Raw genomic sequence first — 16,730 nt, forward strand, 5'->3', positions numbered from 1 at the left:
CCCCCCCCCCCACAGTGGACGCATTAGTCCTCTAAGCCACCAGACCCGGCTTAACACGACCGACGCGAGACCAGGGACACAAAAGCGAGTAGTGGGTCTTTACAACATATGGCCCAGTCTCCTCACCTCTAGCAATCCGATAACACCTGAGTGAGAAGCAGGGACGCCAAATCTCCGCCCTGACTCACCTCAAAACCGGACGAAAGAAACGATCGCCTCCGCGACGCCGACCAGACCTCCTGACCAACGGGGACAAAGACGGCGAGGCAGTGACCTAAAGTGATATGCCCGGAATCACAGGATGGTGAGCCGGTGCCGAGACTCGCACCCTGCTCCCCAAGCCCTTAGCTTGAGGCCTCCCCAGGGTCAACTCACCATATACGCATGGTAGAAAACTAGCGAAACTGCGACAACACCCGCGAAAATGTAAACATAACGTGGCGCGAACCACCTCTGGCAACGGCTCTCAAACGCTACACCGCTTGACTCTCTGTGCTGCAACACCCGCCCGTGCCCCACCCCCAGGCGTCCGGCAAGTTCTGCGACCCAGGTGGACCCCCACACTATAGCCACCGCGCCTCACACAGCAAGACCCTGTGGGGGATCCGGGGAGCACCGGGGACAAGGGACTTTAGGCATCCAACGGCTCACGCCCCATTACAACTGGGGTGCCATGCCGCAGCTCACCAGCTAGCCGTCAATCCAGGGCCCGTGCCCCCAAGGGTAGCCCAGGGCACCAGCGCCCCCTGCCACTTGCGGAGGTATGGGAGTGGGGATGAACGACTTACCGACAACCTCCCTTAGCGCTCCAGCAGTCCGGGGGCAAAGCAAACCCGATGCGAGACAACGATTTGAGACAACAATGCCCCGCAATCTAAGCTGCACAAACCACCGCACGTGGTGTCGCCACAGCGATACTAAGATTACCTGCTCTTATGCTCCCACCGGCCGCCGGTCAAAAGAGTGCCGTGAGCCAAAGCTGCACTCCATCACGCAGACTCATTTTACCGAGACCGCAACCTTGAATAGCAGGGGGGGTGGACACCTCACCGATCGGTACAAATCAAAGGACCTCAAACAATAGTTACAGTAATCATGCCCACATTACTGGCCACCCCCGCTGCACCCACCCCAGGCCGACTACGATGTCGCTCCCATGCGGCCCTTGAGCCTGCATAGTTGTTAGCGGGCTGGGGTAAGGGTGTTGTGTCTGCGAGAGACAAGGAGACCCCAGATGTACAAGGCAGGGGGTGGCCTTGGGCTGACTCACCGCACTCTCCTGCTAGCCTGAAGATTCGTGCACGAAACGAACACGGCAGGTAACTGATGTTTCTTTGAGGGCAAGACCGGGCCTGAACAGACGACGAACGACCCTTCTAGACGGCGTGTCCGGCGCAAAGAGGTCGAACCAAATCGCGTGTCCAGGCTGGAGCGCAGGAAACAGAGGAGGAACTGGGCGAGAGGGCCTCCTAAGTAGGGGGGCAAGCCGCGCCCCCCCCCGCCCCCACTGGCCCGCCTCCAGCTCCAAACTATAGGGGTCATACCTTAGTGGGCGTAGCCTCGCGCGCGAGGCAGCAAGGGGGGAAGGCTCCGACGGGCGGCCACTAACATGCTGCCCTGCTGATGTCCCACTGCTTGGGACGCGGGCAGCGGCATTCTCCTGATTTTTTTTTTAAATCTCCCACTTAGCTCTTCTGAAATGTTGGCATGTATGATATAGGCCAAAAAGAAGTCGCCGACTTTTTTTTCCAAGCGCTGAGAAAAGCATGCTGTGTTGCGGTGGCATCCGAGTACAGACCTGCAGGACGCCACGTATGCCAGAACTCCATCATTCATTCGTCACTTCCTGCTCCAAGCATGTCTCCGTCTGCACACTTTCAAAATATATTTTTGCTTTTCAGGTACTTTAATGATAATGATATCTATGCTTTCCGACGCACATGCCAGAAAAGGCTAACGAAGGGTGTCCTTCATCACAAAGGGAATGTTCTCATCCCCTACGACTAAAAACACTGAAAGAGGTCCCTAATCGAAATCCAGTCGTAAGCGTTAGTTTACAACTGAATTTGCCGTTTGTTTTTACACATGTCAGCATGCGCACAACACCCATTGGAGTCAAAGGGCTTCAGTCCCCCCCCCCCCTGTGTGTGGCAGAGGTGGGTCTGTGCGTCTGTAATTGATGTATGCGTTTCATGCATTATTAAGCAACTGAGAAGGCTATTAACATTTACTCACAGCGTGTTGTGACAACTGCCTTCCACGAATCATAGAAATTAAATTACTGTTTTTCATAAATGTCCGTTTAAAACATGATAGATGTTATCATGCCACGCCAATCACATTTAACTACCTATTCATACGATTTGCAGTGTAAATAATTATCACCTTGAAATAGGCAACATCGCCTTTCCCCGAGGCCTTCCATCAACGTGCTGTGCAGGCCTGGATAACTGAACACCTATGTTTACAGCTATACTCCCTAAAATGGCGCGCTCTAGCCGCCAGATCTGAAAGTGAAAGTACACAGATGCTGGAGAGCCAATGTCACGTTGAGTTCGTTATTCGCATTTGACTAGCGCCCAGCGGCGTAAGGGAGCTTAGGTGTCCCCCCCCACCAAACATGGAGGAGGGACACCCACCCTCCGGACCAAGTCAGGAGCTCTCAATCCAGGGGCACACCAACCATGTACAGTGCCAGAAGGGGGACGGGAGCTCGGGCCCCTCGCACCGCAGGCGCTGCTTGGACTATTGTTACGCCTGTGCTAGCGCCATCCTCCGTTTTTAGGTCTCGCGAGCCAAAGGCTCGAAAGAGACATTTTATAACTGGGTTTTTCCAAGTGCTGCCGTGGCCTAAAGCTACAGTGCACGTGAACGTGCACGCGCGCAGCCGCCAATCACTGCTGCGCGCGCACCACTCGCGTGCTTGCCACACAGCGCTCCCGTCCAAGCGATCGCGATCACTTTCGCTTTGATCGCGATCGCTATTACTTTCGTTTTCGGCCGCGCGGCCGAATGCTTGTATTTGCTGATCCGGGGAACGCCCTTTAACATCTGCCGAGATAAACACAGCTCTCATCGGCCCTAGAATCGTGCACGGTTAAAATGCTGTACAAAGACTGCGTGAAAACTGTAAAGCAGTTGAACTATTGGAAAGTAGGTTTCTTTTCCGCTGGGAAGATGACTCGCCAGCATTTCTGACGACGCTGCACTTTTAAACTTTCGTTTCCCATTGAATCACGAGTCTGACTCTGAACGTATTGCTTCCTGTTGGAGTCGGACTAACAAAAGCATCGGATCCTCGGCAACGGAGGCCTGTCGGAGACATGGAAATGGGGGAACCCTTAGACTTCCACTTAGGTTAAACTGTAAGAGGCACCAAAAGACAGAGTAGGTTACCTAAATTTACAAGTGATGGGACACTCAGAGATTGACATCGTGGTACAAGTGCCCCGCAGTGTGTGTATGTAACACCCCATTATAGGAGACTAGAGTTCTGTGCGTCAAAGATGCAGAAAAGAACTGCACGAATTTATATCACAACATACATTGTAATGACTACAACATGACTGATTCAGGAGACGCCCAAAATTATACATATAGGCAGCGCGATGCATATTAGTTATTTCAATAAATAACTTTTTGCAAGCAAAACGTTAGTATCAAACAGTGGCAACAAAAAGGTCTCCTCGGTTACAACGTCCTTGGTAACAGCACAATGTTGACATGAAAAGCATTCCATATTACATATTGAGGCAACGGATAACAGCTTTGCAAGGGAAGACCAACCATCGAACTCCATTAAAGAAAGGGGAAAGCCTGCAAATACAAGAGAATCTCATGGCCTGCAAGTAGAAAATACACCAGCTATGCATCCAGGTTCTACAAGGGTCAGTGCATTTGGGCAATAATGCTAATCTGAAATGGGCATGTGTTTGAATGCATGTTCTATTATTACTTCAATGGAAACTGCTTGGCCGAACTGCATACAACATGAATTCCTAGGGGTAGAATCTGAAATTCTCATATAGCAGTTTGCATTCAGTGAGTGGCATTTTGCCCACAGCAGAGAGCTGCATAGTTCCACAGCCCCTCAGAAAGAATTTGGCAGAATGTCCTTACACATGAAGCAAGCCCATCTAAAAGGGCACTTACAAGGCACAGACTGTGTAGATTGTCCAATGGGTACACATCAGAGGCGCAACTAGAGCCAAATTTCTAGAGCAAAATTTTGTAGGGTTCGGGGTGGGTTAGAAAAAAAATTCAGTGGGCTAATTCTTCCAGCAACAGGCAGAGTGGAGATGCAGGGGTGAAAAACAACAACATTTCGTTAACAAGCAAATGGTCTTCTAAAGACCTGTGAAGTACTCAGGTGCACCTGTGGGGGTGCCGGGAAGCTGTCTCATCCCGGGCTGCCACACATGACGTGGGGGGCTGAAGCCATTTGAGCCCAACGGGCACTGCGCGCCTGGTACTAACTAGATGTTATCAATTATTACAAGAAAATATGCCATAAACCAACCATGAAATCGTCTCTCTGGCACCAAATAAACTATGGTGTGAAAGAAATGGGAAAAGCTAGCTGCAGTGTGCAGTAAAAGCATTCAAAATCTAGATTAAGTAAACTGAGGGGCATATCATCAAGGCACCGCGATAAAATTATCGCTGCTTTAGCGTCCGTTTTCGGGCGAAAAGCGGCGATAATTTTATTGCATGATCAGCAAGGTCACGCTAACGCGTGAATCCATGCCTCAGCGCCTGTTTCCTTAATGCCCAGCATCTCACCGCTAATGAGATGCATAGTAGGCGTTCCACAGTAAAATAACCTAAGAAATGTCGCTAACACAAGCTACTCATATCAGCAAGCAGCAAGCAGGGAGCAAACCCGCGTAGTGCGGATAATAATCGCTAACCGCACTTATGGCAGCTTTGTTTACGCCTGCTTCCAAATTGACTTACCCATTACATCCAATGGGAGGTGGATTGTAGGGATGAATACGCACTGGCTTTTTGCTCTTTAGTTTCTTTTGTTTACCCATTGTTTGGGCCCTGTTTCTCTGCTCTGTGTTGTGTTTTCTGTGGTAAGTGGTTATGAGTAAAAGCGCCGGGACACTCTTTTAGAGTAGCTGAGCGCTATATAAAACAAACTTTAACATAACATAACATAACTATCAACAAGGTTCTGATTATCGCCATCATATTATCGAAGGGTTTCCAGTGATAATAGCACACTTTCGCCGCTATCGCTGGATTTCCTATCGCATTGGAGTTAGGCGTTGCTGATAGCGCGCTATCTCTGCAATAGAATCCAGCGATAGCCGGCGTTAAGTTAAAACGCGCTTAGAGATGTTTATCGCTTCATGTTGCCGATATGCCCCAGAGTCCTGGTGCAGTCCTTAACTAACAGGTGCCCCCTTTCATCGCTGAATCGACACAATCCATTTGTTTTAGCTTCACCGATTTTAACCAAAAGTACTGAAACATTTAGTAGTTTAAACGAGTATCTTTCTTTGCTTCTTTCCGGAGGGTTGAAACACCCGGGAATGTCAATGTCGCCTTTCTGCAAAACTACAGGCTTTTTAGGTAAGCATACACCTTACTTAAACCGCATGTGCACAGTTCGACGTCGTTTGTTTCTTAAACAACTTACTACACACCCATAATTAAATACATGCCAACAACAAGCATTTGCAATGCAATAGGTCTCGCAATTACACAAGTTTAAGCTATTGGCATTGTAAATGACACCGCCTTTTATTTATGTTTTAAAAACAAAAATAAAAGGCATTGTTATTTGCAATGTTAATAGCTCAAACTCGCGTAAATGCGAGACCTATTGCATTGCAAATGCTTGTTCAGGGAGTCGTAGCGCCATTTCTATCTTGCGAAAGTTCCTTGAGTGAAACGTGAAAAACATTAGTTGTTTGCGCCTGTCGGTTTTTGGTGTTTGATCCCGTGATTTTAGTAGAGAGCATCTTGAATGTTTAGAATGGAACTGTTTTCTGGGCAATAATGCAAAGCTCGAACACGTTTTGTCCTGGGAGATCTTTGTAGTGTGTAATGGGGATGGGTGGGTGGTCCGAGAGACTCTTATGTTCTTTTTTTTTCCTCGAGTGGTTGGTTTTCCTTTACTTGTCCGAAGTAAATGTTCTCTATCTCTCCATCACAATCCAGGTAGGTCATTATGACGCAGCATTGCCCTCTTGAGAGAACGGTGTGTTGCTGTTATATTTATCAGAGGGTTTCCATGGTGCGTGTTTCTGTTGTAAATTACAGCGCTATTACTTTGTCGACTGCAGTGTTTATGCCAAATAGATGGCATTGTGCACCTGCTGATAGAAGGGTTCTGTCACGCAGGTGCTGCTGCCCGAGGATGACAAGTACTGTGCGCCTTTCTCTGAAATGATGACTCACAACTACATTAGTGCGTGGAAATTGCCGTTGGGAGTCTGTCGAAAGTGCAGTTGTTGAATGTTGACGATATTCTGAGTTTGTGCTATGAGGACCAGGCGCGCAACACCCATTGGACTCATAGAGCTTCAGCCCCCCCCCCCCGTCGTATGTGGCAGCCCGGGATGAGGCAGCTTCCCGGCACACACACAGCCGCGCCCGAGCACTTCACAGGTCTTTAAAAGACCTTTTTCATGTTAATGAGGCCTCGCTGTTGTTTCAGCCCTTTCAAGAGCCCCAGCAGCTCCACTCTGCCTATTGCTTAAAGATTCAGCTCCCCCCTCCCCCGTAAATCAGCTCCACTCTGCCTATTGCTTAAAGTTTCATTGCGCCTCTGCTCTGTGTCTACATACCCATTGCTTGCAGTCCGAATTTCTGTTCTTGCTGCTGTGACGGAGCACCGGGGCTGCAGGGCTCTGAAGTCTGGGAGGGGCTGGGTTTGTTGACTGGAGTGGCTGTTGGGCACTGGCACGCAGTTGATCAGTGCCAGTGCCAATTTCGAGCAAAAGCCTCTGCACAATTAGGGAGGCCTACCAAAGGAAACACGTGCTGCGTGCACAGAGAAGGCCTGCAAAGAATTATGGGAAGGAGTGCAAGGGTGGGGGCAGGACCACAAGTGAGCTCTGCAACTTGCATTGAAGTCCACTGTGATTGGCTGTCAGTGTCATGTGCTTTTCAGTACATGTTATACACACAGCTCACCATATCCAATTCATTCACGTCCTTATTCAGTTCATTCAGTACTCTATGCAACTCAATGTGATTCATATCCAATTTCAGTGATGCCTATATTAATTTTAACAACAGTATTATTTGCTTCATTGTTAGTTATATAAATTTCAAGATTTGACATATTTAAACCATTTGTAACGAAAATGTTTCAATTCATTTTTAAATTAGCTTTTGTGTTATATCAACTGTATGCAAAACAGTACACTTTCCTGTAGTAAATGACAGCACCTTAACACATGGGACAGCATGTCATTTAATACATTAACAGTCCAGCAGGATCCTTCTTTTCCCAGAACATCTTTTTCACACATAAGGATGGCACCTCCAAAGCAGAGTGCCATTAATCAAAGCTGTAATGGGGCCAAGATGGCGCTTCGGGTACTATTGCATTTAGAGCTTTTGTCCAGGAATGAATGTGTATGTACATTCCCATCACGCATCCATCCCTCCCCCATTCTGCATGTTGGGCCACCTTTTTAGTGGGTTTCGATGACGTTGATTTCAGGAGTTAACAAGTAAGCTTGCAACGGGCCCCACATGTTGTTGGGTTGGACACAATGGAGAGTAGAGGAAGAGTAGAGTTCCAGTTGGTCATTGTAGTATATCATATCATGCTACCAGGTCCTCAAAGTAGGTATGTGATCCCTACCCATCATACATGACACACGCCTCTTTGCCAACAGTAGTGCCATCAATGTGAACCGTCACACGGCGTGACCTTAGTATAGCTCCTAGAACATGAAATAGCTAGCAAGCAGTGGGCATGCTCAGTTCAGGTGCAGGAAGCCCACTTATAGTGCGTTACACCTTACACACCTGGAGTGGCCTGTAATTTGTGAGTAATCAGTTTGAGGAGAGTATGGTATGTCCGGTGTAAATATGCCGACGGAGATAGCTCCTCAATTTTGCTACAACATTAAGGCCACTCCTTATCCGTAATTAGATCTGCCAGGTCCACATCCCACAGCACCTTGGTATTAGGCCTTAGTGTTGAGAGCTCGGCCTGTATGGAGGAGTAGAGCTTGGTTACCAGTTGTCTAGCCGTCTGTGCATTTAAGACAGGGGCGCAACTAGACCCAAACTGTGGGGGAGCTAAGACTCCCAGCTAGGGCCAGCTCGAGAACTGGTGGCACCAGTTACCACAGGCTTTTTTGGTGATCTCCGCTCCTATAACATCCTTCTCAAAGTATTCCCTCACTACCACTCTCCAATACTGCACTACATCTTTCATTAGCCTTTCTCTGATGTACATTTCATTTTTTTATAGTGTAACTCACAGTTCACTCACACTCAGTTGTGTGATCTGCATGGTACACATTCTTTGCAACAGGCACATTAACCCTCTGCGCTACTTTGCAGTGAGTCAAAACAGCCACTAGACAAAAAATTCAGCGCCCCCACCAGAGTCAACGCCAGGTGCAGCTGCATTAGTCCCTTCGCCCTAACACCAGTCCTGACCCCAGCAATTGGGCAGGACAAGCATTTCCAGAAATGGGGTCAGAGCTAACCTCTTAGCCATTATATGAGGGAAAAGATCTATGTTACTGGTGAGGAGTGATACTTCCCCCAAATTCCAGCAAGCAAAAACAAGTTAACAGATTTCTTGTAGATGATTTAAGGGAGAGTAGATTTCTGGTCTGAGAATGTTTTTGAAAGGTTTGGGATAAAATTTGCTAAAACACCACAGACCCTTATAGGGCATTCATGAAATATTCCAGTACTTTCATGGTGCACCAGGGAAACCTGGCCTTTCCTCATAGCAGATCACATTTTTTTCAAATGTCTTAAGTCAGAAATGACTTCCACTATACCAAGGTCATCATTATTTCATGGGTGAACCCCTTATGCCAAGGAGTACTTTCAATATGACAGTGACAGAATTTCATGTCATGTCAGGGGTACCCCATATGCTAAGAATCACATGCATCATGTCAAGGTCTTCAGCCAGGTGTGGCGGCGTGTTTTCTGTGTCCCAGCCGCTGGGTATGACTGGGCAATCGGCTTTCTCAGTTAGACAGTTCAAGTCCCCTCAGCCAATGATGGTGTCTTCATAGAAGCATATCAGGGCCTGCAGTTTGCCATAGGTAACACATCCCAGCCATATGCTGTTAGTGCCCTTGTCAATAAGGCAAGAATAATCTCCAGAAGCACACTTGCACACATAAGACATATACACTCACAGACTCTCTCACACACACATTCTCATTATATGTCTTGCACTCTCTCCTACATATGTACTCTGTCACACTCACACACAGACACACTGCCACTCACACTTCCATTAGTCAATCTGCTTTTATTGTGTTAGATTAGCTTGCTCGGCTGCTTCTGCTATACCTGCCTTTCCTTTAAGTGAAGCTTAATAAAAACATATTCTCTACACGCTATCCAAAAATGATAATATATTGCCTTGTCAATTTTTGGTACAAGTATGATGTGAATGAAAAGTGCACTTCCTTAAAATAGCTGTACAGGACTTATATTTGGTTTCACGTGTGGATCAAACAGTTACAGTGTTGGAAAATAACTAATCTACATACAACATGTAATATCACAGCATCCAACTGATCTAATAAAATGCATGAATTCTTCAGCAACCATGGATTTTATAATTTAACACTTTGCATTTGGGGTTTTTGAGACCCAAATTACAATGTAAAGAAACACCACATGTCCCAGAATGAAGCATTGTGGTGAATGGAAAGCCAGGAATGGCTGAAGATGTCTCACAATCCTTAATCACACCTCAAAGCCTCCCATTGTAGGGCTGAGGCTTTGGATATGGTGCTGGATTGAGGATTGTGTGCCAAACCTTGTGCCTCCCACATTCTCAGTCCGCTCTCCCCTCTTGCACCAGCCCCGTTGTTGCAGATGGAATTTAGTAGGCATTTAGTACTTTGGAAAGAGCAGGTATTCTGTGGGTGCCTTTGTAGAAATATGTTTATATTCTTGAGAGTTGTGTCATTTTCATATGTGCAGGATAAGAGGTATGATCATTTAAGTGCTGGGTGATGGTGAATAGTATGAAGGAGTGCAGCGTGAGTGTTGCGAGTGTAGGGTAAGAAATGTGCCAATGTGAGGGTTGGGTGAGCTAAATGCAATGTTAGAGGAGGGCCCATGTGAGTGTCGGGTGAGAGGAGTGCGTGCAGAGTGAGAGAAGTGAATGCAGGGTGGTATGAGCAGTTTAAATGCAGGGTGAGTGGTGTACCTGTGTGTGGTTCAGGGTGAGCGGTGAAAATGAAGGGTGGTCTGTGAGAGTGACGGGTGAGTGCATGGTGAGAGGAGTTACTGCAGAGTGAGTGGTGTGTGCAGACAGGATGAACAGATTGCCTATATGGAATGCAGGCTGAGAGGTTTGTCTGTGTGAGTGCAGGATGAGAAGAGGAAGTGCAGGTGAGTGGTGTGAGTGCAGAGTGAGTGCTGTGCTTATTTGCATGGTGTGAGTGTAGGGTGACGGCTGTGCCCATGTGAGTGAATGGTGAGCTGCGTGAATGAAAGGAGTACCTATCAGTGCACAGTGAGCGATGTGACAGTGTGAGAAGAGGGTGAGAGGAGTGACTGCAGGGTGAGTGATGTGACAGATGAGTTTAGGTGCAGGTGAAAGAACAGAGTGAGAGGAATTAATGCATAGTGATTGATGTGCTTGTTTGAGTAAGATTGCAGAGTGAGCCATGAGAGTGACAGGTGAGTGAAGCATCAAATGAGTGCAAGGTGAGTAGTGTGATCGTGTAAGTGCAGGCTGAAAAGCGTGAGTAATTGGTGAGTGGCATGAGTGCAGTGTATTCACTGTGAGTGCAGGGTGAGCAGTGTGCTCATGTGACCGCAGGGTAAGGTGAGGGAGGACGGCTTGAGTTCAAAGCAAGGAGAATGAGTGCAGTGTGGTCGCTGTGAGTGCAGGGTGAGCAGTGTGCTTGTGTGATTGAAGGGTAAGAGAAGGATGAACAGTATGAGTGCAGGGTAACATTGTGAGTGCAGTGTGATTGTTATGAGTGTAGGGTGAGCAGTGAAAGTTACAGGTGAGTGGAGTGTTATGTGCGTGCAGGGTGAGCGGTGTGCAAGTATGAGTGCAGGTTAGGAGCAGGGTGAATGGTATGAGTGCAGGGTAACAGCATGCGTGCAGTGTGATCACTGTGAGTGTAGGGTGAGCAGTGAAAGTTACAAGTGAGTGGAGTGTCATGTACGTGCAGGGTGAGTGGTGTGCAAGTGTGAGTGCAGGGTAGGAGGAGGGTGAAGGAGTTTGAGTGCCTGGTGAGCAGTGTGAGTGCTGTGGGACTGCTGTGAGTGCAGGGTGATCGTAAAAGTGAAGGGTGAGAATGAGGAGTGAGTTGTCTGAATGCAGGATGTAATCTCAGGCACCTGGAGTAACTCACCTTTGAATTGACGGCTGCCGTAGGGTTTCAGATATAAGCTAAACTATTGCTATTATGGCATCAATCAGGGATTGAGAGTGGAGTAAATAAATGAAGTGCTGATCCTTCAACAAACTTTCAGTCTTCTGATTCGGGTTTCCAGCTGACAGGATGTCTACCGGCAGCACCAGTATTTTGATGTCCCAACCAGTACAGAAATAAGTGGAATCACCTAAAGCCAGTACTTCTAGCACTTATCTGCCCCAGCAGCTGGAGGTGCAGCAGCCCGGGCTGAGACACACGAAAGAAGGGACCTAAAGCCCTTTTAGCCCTACAGACATTGCAGGCCTGATTTAAGAACATGGTTAATATCTTGGATTCAGCAGCTCCTCAGGAAACAGATGATAGTGCTCTCCACTCAATGCACGAAAGCAAAAGTAGGTGATCGTGCCCATCAGGGGCAAATCAGCTTTTGGGAAACCTAAAAATTGGATGGTATGGAATAGCTTACTTAGTCAGTGGATCAACCTCTACAGGACAACTTTGTCTTTAGTCAGCAGTATTAAAGTGAAGTGATGCAAGGATTGTTCAGTGGAATAGAGTATTGGGCAACCCAGCCTTCTACGGATCTCCTCCCATGCCAACTGTGTGCATGCCACAGACTCTCTCCCTCCTTGGCTGCAGCGTGGGGCCTGCCGAGTAAGGCCAGCAATGGATTGGGGTGTGCGATTGTTGGATGGTGGTTTGGTAGTAGGTGAAAGTAGGTATCTACTGCTAGTATTAACACCACAATAACAATATAAGGCCCAGTCAAGGTCTTGATAAGTTATTCCCCTGCTCAACCCTTGATAGCTGGCTACGAGCAGGCAAAGTTATCTTAGGAGACAGGTGTGTAAAGCACCAATACACTAAATAAGAAAGACACTACAGACAATAAAAGTCCAACACCAATTTATTAAAATAGGAAATATTTTTATGATTAAAATGACACCAAAATGACAAAGATCCAATGTAGGGAACTGGAGACATACATTTTCAAAGATTAAATGTAAAACTGTGCTTTCTAGCGGCAAAAAGTTAAAAGTGCTAATTGCAGCTATGTGGATGCACCAGACCAGGACCAAGTCAAAATTCAGGCCCACCATGATGAAGAGCGGATCAGATGCACTTGGGGGTTTGGGCCGGTCAAAACTTTACCTTTGGACGTAGTCACTTTTTTGGTTCTTTTTCTCTCAATGTCATGCGGGTTTCGTCAGCAGGCAATGTTTGGTGTCAATGACGATGGCTTTGTCCAGCGGGGCCCCTCAGTAAACTCCTGGAGGTCTCATTGACGATGCAGAGCTCCGGAGTATCTGCAATAATAATTTTAACATGTGTCATATTTCAAAATAAGCCATATTCATTTCAATAGAGGCAATATTAATTTTGATGTGTATCATATTCATTTTAAAGCATACCATATTCATTTTGCAAGTTTCATTATAATTTCAGCATGGGTCATATTCATTTTAAGGCATGCTGAATTAATTTCAAAGGGGCTCATATTCATTTCAATGCGTGTCATATTCATCTTAGCATGTGTCATATTCCTTTCAATTGATGTTTCATTGATATTAACATATCTTAGATTGATTTTAACATGAATTATAACCATTTCAACACATATTATGATCGTGTCAATGCGTATCATATTACTTTCAATGCAAGCCGTATTCATTTTGATAAATGTCATGTTTATTTTAACTTTACTTATATTCATTTTAAAACATGTCAAATTCATTTCAATAAAGTTTATATTCATTTCAACATATATTATATTCATTTTAATATGTGTTATATTCCTTTTAAATCATGTCATATTCAATTCAGTGGATGTAATATTAATAATACAACGTGTCATATTAATTTTAACATGAGTCATATCCATTTCAAAATATGTGATATTCATTTCAATGCTTATCATAAACATTTCAAAGCATGTCATATTTATTTTGCCGGAGGCCAGTTTATTTCAGCATTGGTCATATTCATTTTCAAGCAAGTTACATTTATTCAAATGAGACTCATATTCATTTCAACACATGTCACATTCATCTTAGCATGTGACATATTCCTTTCACTGGATGTCACATTCATATGAATACTTCTTATTTTAATGTTAACATGAGTCATATCCATTTCAACACATATCATATTCAATTTAATGTGAATCATACTTTTTTTAGTGCAAGCCATATTCATTGTGATAAATGTCATGTTAATTGCAACATTACTCATATTCATTTTAAATCATGTCAAATTTGTTTTAATAAAGCTTAGATTTATATCAACACATGCCATATTCATTGTAATGTGTCCTATTTCTTTCAATCAATGTTATATTTATTTCAATGGATGTCATATTCATATTAACATTTGTCATGTTCATTTTAAGATGCAACTGACCCTTTTTAATATATATTATATTTATTTGAATATATATCATATTATTTTCAAGGCATGCCATATTAATTTTGATGGATGTCATGAGAATTTCAGCTTTGGTCATACTCATTTTAAAGCTTACCAATTTCGATTCAATAGGGCTTATATTAATTACAACACAAGCCATATTTATTTTAAATCATCTCCTATTAATTTCTGTATCTCTCATATTCATTGCAATCTGAGTAACATTAATTTCAAAGCAATTCATATTCATTGCAACATGTGTAATGTTCATCTCAGTGTATGCTATATTATTTTCAATGTGCATAATATTATTTTCATAATATAACATATTCATTTCAGTAACTTATATCCATTTCAATCTGTAATATACATTTCAATGTACGTCATATTCATCTTGGCATATGTACGTCAATTCAAGAAATGTCCAATTCTTCTTGATGCTTATTGCATTCGCTTCAGTGATAGCTATATTATTTACAGTGAGGGCCATATTCATTTTAGTTTGACTGATATATATTTCATTATATCTCTTATTCAATTCTGAGTGTGTATTATTCATAATAATCACTAAGTAGCACATTCACTCTGCCAGGTTTCATATTTGTTTTGACACAATTTACATTCATCCTGGTGTGTGTGAAATTTATTTTGGAGCACTCTATGCATTTCAGGAGGTGCCTTATATGGAGATCTGTAATTTTGACATGAACGGCTTCCCATAGGTTTAATCTGCTTGGGTCAGCACCCGCCTTGGGGGAATTTTGACATATTTCAGTATCAGCATAGATGTGGGCTCATCGTTAAAATGGTTTACCTTTCGTAATGAGCTTGGAGCCCATGTCCGCGCTACAGAAACGATCGTACATAATTAAGTTGCTGTCGCGTCGCCCAGGTTCCTTTTTGCTCATTTTTAGCCTTCTCCGGTTTACTGCTTTAGTATATTGAAGACTGCAGGGGGAGGGGCTGGTAACCGTTTCTACCCTGTCAACGAAGCCGCTGTGTTACGCACTTTCCGGTCGTGCACTAACGGCCAGCGCTCCAAGACCTTAGTGGTGTAAGGACGGTCTGTGCTTCAGGGTCTCATAGGCAATGAGGGGGCTCTGAGCGGCAGCCGGCTAGAAGGTGGTCAGCTTCACCGCCAGCGTAAGGATTGTACATCACCAGTCAGGCGTCATAAGGGCTGTTGCTTTCCAGTTGGGCCCACGGCACGTGCGCTTGTGACCCTGCTTTAATCCGCTTCTGTTGGTTCAGCTGGTTAGCCAATAGATGGGCTTTTTGTAGGTAGTGTTCCTTTGTAGTTAATGTAGGGATGCAATGAAATGTGCTCAGTATGGCATGTAGCTGGAGCTCATGTTTAACGTTTCAACACCTTTGCGTTCACATACATTTACATTTATAATTGAGATGTAATTCTCAATGCGCGTTAGATTAGCGCCATGAATGGTGATCAGTCAGGCTTTTCAGTGAGCGGAACACCTAGTCAATGCGCGGTGTGCTGGTGGCTGGTCTGCTTGCCATAGTCATTGCCTGAGCAAGCTGGGTAGCCCTGCAGATTAGTTAACTCTTAAACAATCCTTGAAGCCTGCACAGGGCTCCCTCTGCTATGTTGGTGTCTTTTATATTAGCGGGGTCCTTTGGGGACTCTTCACCGCTGTGTCCGGGATCAGGTGGAAGGTGTACACATCGCCTTCAGCACCTATGCTAAGCAAAGTTTTAAGCTTAAGTGTTGAGGGTGATTCAATGTTCCCGGGTCTTTCAGAAGGGCTCCATAGGGTAGGATGGCCCAGCGGCAAGGAGCAGCTAGGGTGGTTTACGTGTGCTTTATCGATTATGAAGAAAGTATCCATCGCGGGGCCCGGCTCACACTAAAGTGGGCAAAGATCACACACCATAGATGCTGAGGTCTGCACCAATGCTAAAGGCCTTGGGGTCCCAGTTCACGTCGGAATCGGCTATGGCTTCAGATGCTGAAAGGATGTCCGTTGTTATTTATTCTAACGTTAATCGATTAGTTACTTGCGGTGTTATCCGCGGGTGTAGAGCGTGAGACTCCTGTTGTCTTTCCATCGTGTCTGTTTGATGCGGGATGGTTGCTATGTGAGCACAGCTGTGAGGTGGGTCTTTCCTCGTAAGATTGGGGTTAGCCTGACTTTAATCTCCCTGTTTGTCACACATGGTTTTTATGCGGGGGTGTCAACAAGCCCTGTGCCGAGAGGCGAATGGATGGCATATAGTTTTCTTATTGATTTGTTAGACCTGGTATTAGTATTATACACACCAGGTACTATGAGGTAGTGAGTGACATTTGTACTCAAATAATGGTACTCCAGGACACATGTCCTCCAATACACACATCCCCAGACAGGACTGCCCCTCCCTGCCCCCCCCCCATTTTTGAGCAAAGGGTAGTAAATACTTGATGGGTTGGCAGGCTTTTACAGACGTTTGTGGCAAGCTCGCACATGATCCTGCTCAGATGTTGATTCCGTAGAGTTTGGGGCAGGTTACAGGCCGCATCTTGTCTCTGTGGGGTTGAAGTGTGGTCGGGTCAATTGACTGAGGAGAGCCATTATCGCTTGGTATAGCTGGGCATGAAGGAATGCCAGGCAAGATTCTAGCGAAGCCGGGTAGTGGTACTTATCGTGTATTTGTTGTTTGTCTCACTGGCAGGCCGCCATGCAAGGGGACCATGTACCTAGGTCACACACATCAGGCAGTGCCAGGTTAACACGGACGATTTGCACTAGAATA

This window comes from Triturus cristatus, chromosome 4_1 (genome assembly GCF_964204655.1).
Source record: "Triturus cristatus chromosome 4_1, aTriCri1.1, whole genome shotgun sequence".
NCBI classification, from domain to species: domain Eukaryota; kingdom Metazoa; phylum Chordata; class Amphibia; order Caudata; family Salamandridae; genus Triturus; species Triturus cristatus.